General features: G+C 45.0%; 1 protein-coding gene across 2 annotated transcripts in view; it reads right to left on the bottom strand.

Annotated features, from left to right (window-relative positions):
- Positions 1-13,452, bottom strand: part of LOC144694000 (succinate receptor 1-like) — a 156,063-nt gene that overhangs the window by 93,885 nt on the left and 48,726 nt on the right. The window lies entirely within an intron of this gene.

Below are 13,452 nucleotides of genomic sequence, written 5' to 3' on the forward strand. Positions count from 1 at the left end.
TCCAGTGCAGTGACATCAAGATCAGTGCTCTCTGGACACAACATGGTCCTGAAGCACAAAGAATTGATGTTGTACTATACTACAGATCAGTTCCTTTGCCTCAAGCTGCAGAATGACGCAGCACATGGTACATGAAGGAATGGTAATTAGACCACTGCATTTTTTAAAATCTTGTTACTCAGCCCCTTCGGTTGGTGGCAACAAAGGTTTTTAAAATTTATTTTCCTCATACAAGCCCTCTACAATCCAAATGTGAATCAGGGGTCAATCAAGCCGATTATGACCTTTACTTGGCTTTGAGGAGTTTTGACCATTTGAAATTAGCTGGTTTCCTGTAGAATTCTGGAGTTGATTTTGTTCAGGTCCGCACTCTGTTGAAGATACCATTTTAGCTTCCAGAGAGAGAGAGAGTAGTGTTCCAGCAGCGTTTCAGATGGCTGTCATGTTTCTTTCTCCTCCTGCTTATTCTTTATCTCCCTGCTTGGCAGAACAGGTTTTCAAACTCTCGTCTGTATATTCCTGGAAGGGAATTCAATGAGCATGCCTTTCAATCGTTGTTTTAGACCTAGTAATCTAATTTTTTGATCTTTTCACCTCCAAAGATTTTGACACATTTCAAGATATAAATCAACAGGATATGGGGGTTATTTCATCCTCCACAGGGGTTTTGAATGTCGGATGAGTATCTGATTAAAGGCTAGAATTTTGCATCTTTAGTGCCTTCCTTTCAAGAGCATCCCTGTTTCAAGTGAACCTTGGCACACCCCAGGTGTAAAATTCCATGTAACATGTCTGCATTGCAATTTATATTGACTTTCCAGAGAAGTGATCAACTTTATAGTATTAGCCATCAGGTGACTCATAGCAGCCATTTTTGATTAGTGTCTTTTCTTGCATTTTTAAAAAGAACAGGTTTTCTTTAAACAGTTCAATATGTCTGTGGTTAGTTGAAGTTGTAGGTAGCTCTCACTCAGTCACAGTTTCCTGTTGTCATGGCAAGCTACATTAATTGCTTAGACAATGGGAGCATTCTGTCCAATTCTTTGAATTCAAGAAGGATGTGAAGGAATTGGAGATAGTGCAGACAAGATTTCCATGAATGGTTCTGGGGATGTGAAACTTCAGTTGTGTGGATAAATTGGAGAAGCTGAAGCTCTTCTCCTTAGAGACGAGCAGGTTCAGAGAAGTTTCATAGGGGTCTTCAAAATAGGCGCGGTCTGGGCAGAGTAGATAGAAACTGTTCCCGTGGCAGAAAGGCTGAGAACCACAGGACACTGATTTAAAGTGCTTGACTAAAGAATCAAAGATGGCATGAGGTAAAACTTTTTCATGCCGTGAGTGGTTACAATCTTTCATGTACTACCTGAAAGGAGGGCAGATTCTTGAGGCAAATTCAATCATGGCTTTCGAAAGGGAATTGGATCAGCACCTGAAAAATAAAATATTGCAGGGTTACAGAGAAAGGGTGGGCAAGTAGGTTTAACTAAATTACTTTTGCAGACAGCCAGAAATGGCTTGATGAGCAAATGGCCTTATTCTAGGCTGTAACCATTATATGATTCTTGGGGCAGGATTTTTTTGCTCATTTTCCCCGCCCTTCCACCCTATCCAGCTGTCCGGCAGACATTTAACATTTGGCGGGGCATTAGTTGACCAAATGGTGAGACTGCCTTCCCCAATCAGATTGACAGCAGCTCTGTAGTCCCAGCATCGCCAGGTTCAAGCAGTGGCCACTGCCGGGACTACAACCAGCACAGAAGAAAAGGAGCTAATTGAGGCCGGACTGTATGGGTGGGGCCTGGCTGGCAGGTACCAAGCAAGGAGAGTGAAGCGTTTGGGTGGGGGGGGGTTTGAGAGGCTGGAGAAGGAGGGTTAAAGGGGTGTATGACCTGGGTGGGGGTGTGGTGTGGAGGGGGACGTGCCTCTTTTGGGCACAGGGGTCCCCAAAAGGAGGTACCCCCCTTGCTTGACATCAGACCAAGAAGCTAAAGCTTGACATGGGCCTCCCCCAGCCACAGGTAAAATAGTGACAGGGTTAGGATGAGGTATTTAAGTGGCCATTAATTGGCCAATTAAGGGCCTCAATAGACCAAAGGATGGCAGGTCACGCAACACCTCCACCAACCCCACAAAATGGGAAACAGGTCGGGGATGTGCAGGTAGGTGGCCGCCAGGTCACAGGTGCATTTTATGAGCCCCTCACCTCCCCACCCCAGCCCATGCATTCATACCCACTTGCAGGGGACTGTAAAATTCTGTCATATGATTCTTGGACCCTAGGACTTTTTTTTTCCACTTTGTTTTCATATTGATGCTTTTGACAACTTCTGGAATGATACCAAGACATAAAGATTAAAATTTGAGGATAGGTTGATGGACTAAGCTTGTGTTTCCTTGAATAAGGAAGATTGTGGGTTGCTCATAAGGAGTTTTTTTTAAAAAGGCTTGCATTTATATTCTGCTTTTCACAACCACCATCAGCTAATGAAGCTCCCTTTGAAGTGCAGTCACTGTTCTAATGTAGGAAATACAGCAGCTAATTTATGTTCAGCAAATTTCCACAAATGCCAGTGTGATAATGACCAGATGACCAGTTTTTGTGATGTTGATCGAGGGATAAATATTGACCCTGAACACCAGGAATAACCCCCCTGTTCATCTTCAAAACAGTGCCATGGGATCTTTTACGTCCGGCCAAGCAGGTAGATAGGGCCTCAGTTTAATGGCTCATCCAAAAGACAGCAGCTCCGACAGTGCAATGAATCCATACCACACTGGAGTGGCAGCCTTGATTTTTGTGTTCAAGCCCTGTAGTAGGCCTGGAACCTAGTGATTCTAAAGTTAGTATGCTACCAACTGAGCCATGACTAAGGCTATCAAAGGGTTGATGGGATGGATAGAGAGAAACTATTCCCTCTGTGTGGGGAATACAGAACAAAGAACTCTAACCTTAAAATTTGAGTTAAATTGTTTAGTGGTGATGTCAGGAAGCACTCATTCACACAAAGAATGATGGAAATCTCCAACTCTCTCCTCACAAAATGCTGCTGAGGCTGGGTTTGGAACGTGAATTTTAAAACTGGGATTGATAGATTTTTGCTTGGAGAGGCCACTAAGGGTTACAGAAAGAAGGTGGGCAGATAGAGTTAAGGTAGAGATCTGTCATGATCTAAATGAATTGTGGAACAGACTCATAGGGCTGAATGGCCTACCACTTTCCTATGTTCCTATCACCCTGAGCATTTTTTTTAGGCCAGATTTAGGTTCCTGTTGTGCTATCATATTTTCAAACAAACTCTTTCTTTTCAAACTTAATTCAGTCAATCTGCACTTTTAAAAAAATTTATTCGTTCATGAAATGTAGGTGTCGCTGGCTAGATCATCTCCCATACCTAATTCCCCTTGAGAAGGTGGTGGTGAGCTCCCCTCTTGAACCGCTGCAGTCCCTGTGATGTAGGCACACCCACAGTGCCGTTAGGGAGGGAATTCCAGGATTTTGACCCAGCGACAATGAAGGAACGGCGATATATTTCCAAGTCAGGATGGTGAGTGGCTTGGAGGGGAACTTCCAGGTGGTGCTAATGTTCCCATGCATCTGTTGCCCCTGCCCTGCCCTATAAAATGATATAATCTTTAAAGTACAGAAAGGGGAAGGATGAATATATCAAGAGATTCTGCTGATGAACATAAAGAGGAAAAAATGATGGTGCAACTATTGCTGACAAGAGTATGTGTTTTGCCGTCAATCCACATGACTTGTGACTGCCTGCTTTAAAATGAGATCTTGATTAAAATGAGTCCTTCGTCCAACCTGAACTGCTGTTGTATTGTCCCATACGGAAGGATCAAGTGATTCCATGCAGTGCATGATAGGTTCACCTGAGGGACTCATGTCTTTTCATCAAAGCCTTTCAAGCACAGTGGGAGTCGCTAACACAGCCCCGTTACACTAACACTAATTTTGTTTGGCGAAATGTCCCCAGGTTACATGGTGATTAAAAGGCGCCTGGAGATGGGTGAGAAGAATAAAAAAGATGAAACACTACCTTTCACAGGGATAGTTTTTGATCCAAGGAGAATGAGGGGAGACAATATAAACAAATGGCACGTTTTAAATTCATACCTTTGTCTTTGCCAAAGAGATCTTAAGCCTTCTATAACCTGCTTAAACTTCCAAAAGCAGCAGAAGTGAGTCCAATCCTCGGCGTGACCTCTTCTTCATAATTCCCATTGTCTCCAGCGAACACGTCCAGGTGTATAAACTTTTCCACCTGCTAGGCTGCATCTCCTCCGAGTGGAATTTATACATCCTCCGGATGTTTCCTGGATGGCAGGAGCTTTAATCCTCTCATTGTGTAATCTTCACACACATCTTGTCATTTAGCTTATGTATCAGACTATGGAATAATGTGAGCTTGGTTAAATTCTTGCCATACAAAGGAGACTCCTGCACCCTTTCGGGCAAGCTGATTGAAGTTAGTGGAAATAGAAAATTGAGAGAGATGTCATATATACCGACAGCTCACCATCGTTCATTTTACGTTATCAGGATTGAACCCACATGTTGTGTGCTATTTTGAAGCAGGTGCCAACTGGTTTAGGGTGTGTTAACCATCCAAGCAGATATGTTATGGTGTACAGAATGTATTCAGCTTGCTTCAACTCCTGGGCTAATTCTGGGGCCCTGCAACAGGATGATCTTGCCAGACCTGATGAGAGGTCTCACCACAATTGTTGGACAGAATAATAGGCTCCCAAATTGGGAGCGTTGCCCACATCTAGAGACATATTATTGAGCATGATGATGTCTGTGGTGTTCCCGATGTCATCATGCCAGTTTTGTATAATATGGTAGGTGGGCAGGCTTAAAAGTTGCAACACCACCTGTGTTATGTAAATTTCAGTAAAGAGGGTTTAGTAAGTTTGTTGATGGTCCAGTGGATTGCCATAATGCAGTGTGGACGCAATAATAAGCCTTTAAAGTCAGGTTCACACCATAAGACCATAAGACCATAAGACATAGGAGCAGAAATTAGGCCATTCGGCCCATCGAGTCTGCTCCACCATTCAATAATGGCTGATAAGTTTCTCAACCCCATACTCCCGCCTTCTCCCCGTAACCTTTGATCCCCTTACCAGTCAAGAACATATCTATCTCGGTCTTAAATACACTCAATGACCTGGCCTCCACAGCCTTCTGTGGCAATGAATTCCATAGATTCACCACTCTCTGGCTAAAGAAGTTTCTCCTCATCTCTGTTCTAAAAGGTCTTCCCTTTACTCTGAGGCTGTGCCCTCAGGTCCTAGTCTCTCCTACTACTGGAAACATCTTCCTCACATCTACTCTATCCAGGCCTTTCAGTATTCTGTAAGTTTCAATCAGATCCCCCCTCATTCTTCTAAGCTCCATCGAGTGTAGACTCAGAGTCCTCAAACGTTCCTCATATGTTAAGCCTTTCATTCCTGGGATCGTTCTCGTGAACCTCCTCTAGACCATCTCCAGGGCCAGAACATCCTTCCTGAGATACGGGGCCCAAAATTGCTCACAATATTCTAAATGTGGTCTGACCAGAGCCTTATAAAGCCTCAGCAGCACATCCCTGCTTTTATATTCTAGTCCTCTCGAAATAAATGCCAACGTTGCATTTGCCTTCCTAACTACCGACTCAACCTGCAAGTTAACCTTAAGAGAATCCTGGACTAGGACTCCCAAGTCCCTTTGCACTCCAGATTTCTGAATTCTCTCCCCATTTAGAAAATAGTCTATGCCTCTATTCTTCCTACCAAAGTGCATGACCTCACACTTCCCCACGTTGTATTCCATCTGCCACTTCTTTGCCCATTCTCCTAACCTGTCCAAATCCTTCTGCAGCCTCCCCGCCTCCTCAATACTACCTGTCCCTCTACCTATCTTTGTATCATCTGCAAACTTAGCCAGGATGCCCTCAGTTCCTTCATCTAGATCATTAATGTATAAAGTGAAAAGTTGTGGTCCCAACACTGACAACTGCGGAACTCCACTAGTCACCGGCTGCCATCCTGAGAAGGACCCCCTTATCCTCACTCTCTGCCTCCTTCCAGATAGCCAATCTTCTATCCATGCTAGTACCTTGCCTCGAACACCATGGGCTCTTATCTTACTGAGCAGCCTCCTGTACGGCACCTTGTCAAAGGCCTTCTGGAAGCCCATGTAGATAACATCCATTGGCTCTCCTTTGTCTAACCTACTCGTTACCTCCTCAAAGAATTCTAACAGATTTGTCAGGCATGGCCTCCCCTTGATGAAACCATGCTGACTTTGCCCTATTTTACCATGCACTTTCAAGTATTCTGAAATCTCATCCTTAATAATGGACTCTAAAATCTTACCAATGACTGAGGTCAGGCTAATCGGCCTGTAATTTCCCATCTTTTGCCTCAGTCCCTACTTAAACAGGGGGGTTACATTAGCGATTTTCCAGTCCTCTGGGACCCTCCCTGGCTCCAGTGATTCCTGAAAGATCGCCACTAACGCCTCCATTATCTCTTCAGCTATCTCCTTCAGAACTCTGGGGTGTAATCCATCTTGTCCAGGTGATTTATCCACCTTCAGACCTTTCAGTTTTCCTAGCACCTTCTCCTTGGTAATGGCCACCATACTCACCTCTGCCCCCCGACTCTCTTGAACCTTGGGGATGTTACTCGTGTCTGCCACTGTGAAGACTGACGCAAAGTACCTATTCAATTCCTCCGCCATTTCTTTGTTCCCCACTAATACTTCTCCAGCTTCATTTTCCAGCAGCCCAATGTCCACTTTTGCCTCTCTCTTACCCTTTATATATCTAAAAAAACTCTTGCAATCTTCTTTTATATTACTGGCTAGTTTAGCCTCATATTTAATCTTCTCCCTCCTTATTTCTTTTTTAGTTGTCCTCTGTTGGTCTTTGTAGGATTCCCAATCCCCTGGTTTTCCACTGCTCTTCGCTGCATTGTATGCTTTCTCTTTAGCTTTTATGCTGTCCCTGACTTCCCTTGTCAGCCATGGTTGCCTCGTCCTCCCTTTAGTATGCTTCTTCTTCCTAGGGATGAATTTTTGCTGTGTCTCCCAAATTACTCCCAGAAACTCCTGCCGTTGCTGTTCCACTGTCTTTCCTGCTAGGCTCATCTCCCAGTCAATTCTGGCCAGCTCCTCCCTCATGCCTCTGTAGTTGCCTTTATTCAACTGTAATACTGTTACATCTGATTCCAGCTTTTTCCTCTCAAATTGCAGGGTAAATTCTATCATATTATGGTCACTTCCTCCTAAGGATTCCTTCACCTTAAGCTCCCTTCTCAAATCTGCCTCATTACACTTCACTAAATCTAGAATTGCCTGTTCCCTAGTGGGCTCCACCACAAGCTGCTCCAAAAAGCCATCTCGTAGACATTCCACAAATTCCTTTTCTTGGGATCCACTACCAACCTGATTTTCCCAGTCTACCTGCATATTGAAATCCCCCATGATCACTGTAACCTTGCCTTTCTTACACACCTTTTCTATCTCCTGGTGTATCTTGTGCCCCGCATCCTGACTACTGTTCGGAGGCCTGTACATCACTCCCATTATGGTTTTTTTACCTTTGCCGTTCCTCAACTCTACCCACACAGATTCTACATCATCTGACCCTACATCATTTCTTGCTATCGATTTAATTTCATTTCTTACTAACAAAGCAACCCCACCCCCTCTGCCAACCTGCCTATCTTTTCGATAGGATGTATATCCTTGGATATTTAGCTCCCAGTCTTGATCCCCTTGCAGCCATGTCTCCGTAATGCCCACCACATCATACCTGCCAATTTCAATCTGTGCCACAAGCTCATTTACCTTATTTCGTATACTGCGTGCATTCAGATACAACACCTTCAGTCCTGTATTTCCCATCCCCTTTCTCATTGTCATCCCTTTATCTGATGTACTTGAAGTTAGATTCCTAGCCCTTTCCAAACACACTGTCCTATTTTGTGTTCTGGAGACTTTAATAGCCTCTCCTGGGCTCTTCTTTCTTTTCAGTTTTTTCATAATTTTCCATGAAGTTGAATCCACCCCCCCACATGCTAATCTGCTGCTTTGTTTCCCATTAGTCATACTTCATAGAGTTTTACCCTTCCCTCCCCCCCCCACTTTCTAGTTTAAAGTCCTGTTGACCTCCCTATTTACCCTTTTCGCTGAAATATTGGTCCCAGATCGGTTCAGGTAGAGACCGTCCCAACGGTACAGATCCCTCCTGTTCCAATACTGATGCCAGTGCCCCACGAAATGGAACCCCTCTTTCCCGCACCACTCCTTTAGCCACGTGTTTACTTTCCTTATTCTCACGTCCCTATGCCAATTTGCACGTGGCTCGGGTAGTAATCCGGAGATTATAACCCTTGAGGACCTGTTTTTTAATTTAGTTCCTAGTTCCTGATAATTCCCAAACAGGTCCTCTTTCCTAGTCTTACCTACGTTATTTGTCCCAACGTGGAGCACAACAACTGGATCCTCATCCTCCCTCTCCAATATCCTTTGAAGCCGGTCAGAGATGTCCCTCACCCTGGCACCGGGCAGCCAATATACCATGCGGAACTCTCGATCCTGCTTACAAAGGAAGCTATCAATTCCCCTAATTATAGAATCCCCTACAACTACCACTTGTCTTTTTGCTCCCCCTCTTGAATGGCCTCCTGTGCCACGGTGCCGTGGTCAGCTGGCTCATCCTCCCTACAGCCCTGTTCCTCATCCACACAGGGAGCAAGTACCTCGTACCTGTTGGACAAGGTCAAGAGCTGAGGCTCCTCTGTTCCTGAACACAGGATCCCTCTACCTGCCTCACTTGCAGTCACACCCTGCTGACCCTGACCACTGACCGGACTTGATGTACTTAATCTACCGGGCGTCACCGCCTCCTGATACAAAGCGTCCAGGTAACTCTCCCCCTCCCGGATGTGCTGCAGCGTCCGGAGCTCGGACTCCAGCTCATCAATTCTGAGCCGGAGTTCCTCCAGCAACCAACACTTGCTGCAGATGTGGTCACTGCGGCTCGCAATAGGATCTGCCAGCTCCCACATCATACAGCTACAGCACATCACCTGCCCAGCCATCTCAACTTAGATAATTAATTTATTAATTAGCTTTGCAGTGTTTTTTTTTTCAAATTTGGTGCAGATTTCCTACCAACCAATCAGGTCACAGCTTTCCTGTGATGTCACTTTTTCAGTTTAGGCTTCAGTTACTCTGTGCCCTGAGGTCACCGCTCCGGTGATCCTCCCTCCGAGTCTGCTCCCTAGAGACAAGGCCACGAATCCCCGAGGTAAGCTAGATTTATACTCACCGCTCCTCCCTGAGTCTGCTCCCAGGATTTACTCACCAATCAGCTGCTTTTTCTTTAAAATCCACTTTCAGAAGAGTGTCCCTCGCAGGTCTGGTGCACTCCTGAAGGCACTGCCTCTTCCTCTCTCTCTTTTTAGGTTTGCTCCTGTACTCGAATCCTCTCACTATGAAGGCCAATATACTATTTGCCTTCTCTACCACCTGCTGCACCTGCATGCTTACCTTCAAGCGCCTGGTGTACAAGGACACCCAGGTCTCGTTGCACATTCCCCTCTCTCAATTTATAGCCATTCAGATAATAATCTTTTTAGGTTTGAGGAGGAGGGAGGGATGGAAACACTACAGCAATGTAATGTTTGGGGCTATTATGTTCTTTGACAGTGGGTCCTCCTCGATTCCCTCCTGAGTCGTGGTGACTGCGATGACTTCTCCCAGAATGCTTCCGTCACTTCTCACCAGCGCCCTCTGTTGGATGCCCTTCCTCCTGTTGAGTGCAAGAGTCCTTCTCCTCGATTCCCTCCTGAGTCACGGTGGCTGCGATGACTTCTCCCAGAATGCTTCAGTCACTTCTCATCAGCGCCCTCTGTTGCCATTGCCTAGTTCCCGTTTTTTGAAGAGGAAGCTTGTTAGGCCAGATTAAGAGTTGTAGCCGTTGCATCTAGGCGATCTGAGACTGCTGGCAGCGCTTATTTGAATGAGTGGCGAGTATCCATTTTAAAATCAAATGAGTTATTAGCCTTTTCTTAGCTGCTGAGTGCTCCTGGTCATCTTCCAGGGCCATAGGACAGGATTTTGAGGTCGTTGGGTGGGCACTGCGGGTGCGAATAATATCCCAGCCTAGCCTTTGATGCCCACACCCCATGAATGAATTAAAAAACTACTTATTCAAAGTCTCTGCGATTTCCTTGTTTCCCATTGTTGATTTCCCAGTCTCGTTATCTAAGGTTCCAATGTTTACCTTTGCCACTCTTTTTTTTATATACTTGCAAAAGCTCTTCCTGTCTTTTTATTTCTTTATTCTTTCATGGCGTCGCTGGCAAGGCCAGCATTTGTTGCCCATCCCTAATTGCCCTTGCACTGAGTTGGCTTGCTTGGTCAATTCAGACAGCAGTTATCAGTCAACCACATAGAATCAAATGGCACAGAAAGTGCAACTTGGCTCATTGTGTCTGCCCTGCTGAAAGATGAGCCAGCCAGCCTAATCCCACTTTCCAGCATTTGGTCCATAGCCCTGCAGATGCCTTTTAAATGGGTTGAGGGTTCCTGCCTCGACTACGCTTTCAGGCAATGAGTTCCAGACTGCTATAACCCGCTGGGTGAAAAAACTTTTCCTCATTTTTTAAAATTTCATTCACGGGATGGGGGCTTCGCAGACTGGGCCAGTATTTATTGCCCATCCCTAGTTACCCTTGAGAAGGTGGTGGTGAATTGCCTTCTTGAGCAGCTGCAGTGCATGTGGTGTAGGTACACCCACAGTGCTGTTAGGAAGGCAGTTCCAGGATTTTGACCCAGCGACAGTGAAGGAACGGTGATATATTCCCAAGTCAAGACAGTGAGTGAATTGGAGGGGAGCTTTCAGGTGGTGGTGTTCCCATGTATCTGCTGCCCTTGCCCTTCTAGATGGTAGTGGTTGTGGGTTTGGTAGGCGCTGTCTAAGGATCCATGGTGAATTCCTGCAGTGCATTTTGTAGATGGCACACACTGTTGCTATTGTGCGTTGGTGGTGGAGGGAGTGAATGTTTGTGGGTGTGATGTCAATCAAGCGGGCTGCTTTGTCCTGGATGGTGTCAAGCTTCTTGAGTCCTGCGGGAGCTGCACTCATCCAAGCAAGTGTGGAGTATTCCATCACACTCCTGACTTGTGACTTGTCTAATCTTTCTACCAATCACTTTAAATCTATGACCCCTAGTCCCTGACCTCTCTGCTAAGGTAAATAGGCCCTTCCCATTCACCGTATCCAGACCCCTCACAATTTTGTATGTCTCGATCAAATCTCCGCTCAGCCTCCTCTATTCCAAGGAAAACAACCCCAGCCTATCCAACCTTTCCTCATAGCTGCATTTTTTCCAGTCTTGACAACACCCTTATAAGTCTTGACGTTTCGAGTCCTCACGACCCTTCAACAGAACTGTTAGTTCTGTTGAAGGGTCGTGAGGACTCGGAACATCAACTCTTTTCTTCTCCGCTGATACTGCCAGACCTGCTGAGTTTTTCCTGGTAACTTTGTTTTTGTTTTGGATTTCCAGCATCCACAGTAGTTTTTGTTTTTATCCTTATAAGTCTTCTCTGTACCCCCTCTAGTGCAATTACATCCTTTATGTAATGAGGTGACCAGTACTGCACACAGTATTCAAGTTGTGGCCTAACTAATGATTTATACAGTTCCAGCATAACCTCCCTACTCTTATAATCTATACCTCGGCTAATAAAGGAAATTATTATATCTGCCTTTTTAACCACCTTATTGATCCATCTTGCTACCTTCAGGGATCTGTCGGCATTCACTCCAAAGTCCCTCACTTCCTCCACACCTCTCAGTATTCTCCCATTAATGGTGTGTTCCTTTGCCTTTTTTTCGTCTCCCCAAATGCATCACCTCATACTTCTCCAGGTCAAATTGCCACTTTGCCACTTTGCCCACCTGACCAGTCCATCGATATCTTCCCACAGTCCACAGCAATGCTCCTCGCTACCAACCATGGAGCCAATTTTTGTGTTTCCTGCAAACTGCTTAATCATACCCTCTACATTTAAGTCCAAATTGTTAATATATACCACAAAAAGCAGGGGATCTAGGATGAGCCCTGCAGAACCCCGCTGGAAACAGCCTTCCAGTCACAAAAACACCTGTCAACAATTACTCTTTGGTTCCTGCCATTGAGACAATTTTGTATCCAGCTTGCTACATTCCCCTGGATAACATAGGCTTTTACTTTTTTATCCATTCTGCCATCTGGGACCTTACCTAAAGCCTTGCTAAAATCCATGTAGACCACTTCAACTGCACTACCCTCATGAATCCTCCTTGTTTCTTCCTCAAAAAACTCAATCAAGTTAGTCACACGATCTTCCCTTAACCAATCCATGCTGACTATCCTTGGTTAATCCATGCCTTTCGAAATGACAGTTTATCCTGGCTCTCAGAATAGATTCCAATAATTTGCCCACTACCGAGGTTAGACTGACTGGCCCGCAATTATTCAGCCTATCCCTCGCTCTCTTTTTAAACAAAGGTACAATATTAGCAGTCCTCCAATCTTTCAGCAACTCATCTGTCTCCAGTGAGGATTGGAAAATGATGGCCAGACCTTCCACTATTACCTCCCTGGCTTCTGTTAACAGCCTGGGGTGCATTTCATTTGGCCCTGGTGATTTATCCACTTTCAAGGATGCTAATCTCCTTAATACTTCCGCTCTCCCTATATTCACACTCCTACTCCTTAATTACAATATCTGCATCATCCCCCTTTTTTGTGAAGACAGATGCATTAAGAGCTACACCCACATCCTCTGCCTCCACACATAGGTTACCTTTTTTGGTCTTTTATGGGTCCTACTCTTTTATTAGTTATCCTCTTACTCTTAACGTATTGATAAAACATCTTTGGGCTCTCCTGGATTTTGCTTGCCAACATCCTTTCATGCCTTCTTTTGCTTTCCTAATTTCCTTTTTGATTTCACTTCCCCCCCCCCCACCCCCCCTCCCCCTCGCTCCTTTCTTTCTATACCCCTCTCGGCTTTCTGTAGTATTGAGTTCTCAGTGCCTGACATAAGCTTTCCTTTTCTGCCTTATCTTACCCTGTAAGCTCCTTAACATCCAGGAGGCTATGTATTTGGACATCCCACCCTTTTTCTTTGTGAGAACATGTTTATTCTGAACCCCTTCAATCTCCCCTTTGAAACCCTCCCACTGCTCTGACGCTGATTTACCTTCAAGAAGCTGTTTCCAGTCCACCTTTGCTAAATCACCCCTCAGCTTAGTGAAATAGGCCTTGCCCCAATTTAGAACTCTAATTCCTGTTCTATTTTTTTTTCTTTTCCATAATTATGTTAAAGCTAACTGAATTGTGATAACTATCACCAAAATGCTCTCCCACTGTCACTCTTTCCACCTGCCCAGC

Source organism: Cetorhinus maximus, chromosome 19, assembly GCF_964194155.1.
Source record: "Cetorhinus maximus chromosome 19, sCetMax3.hap1.1, whole genome shotgun sequence".
Taxonomy (NCBI): Eukaryota; Metazoa; Chordata; class Chondrichthyes; order Lamniformes; family Cetorhinidae; genus Cetorhinus; species Cetorhinus maximus.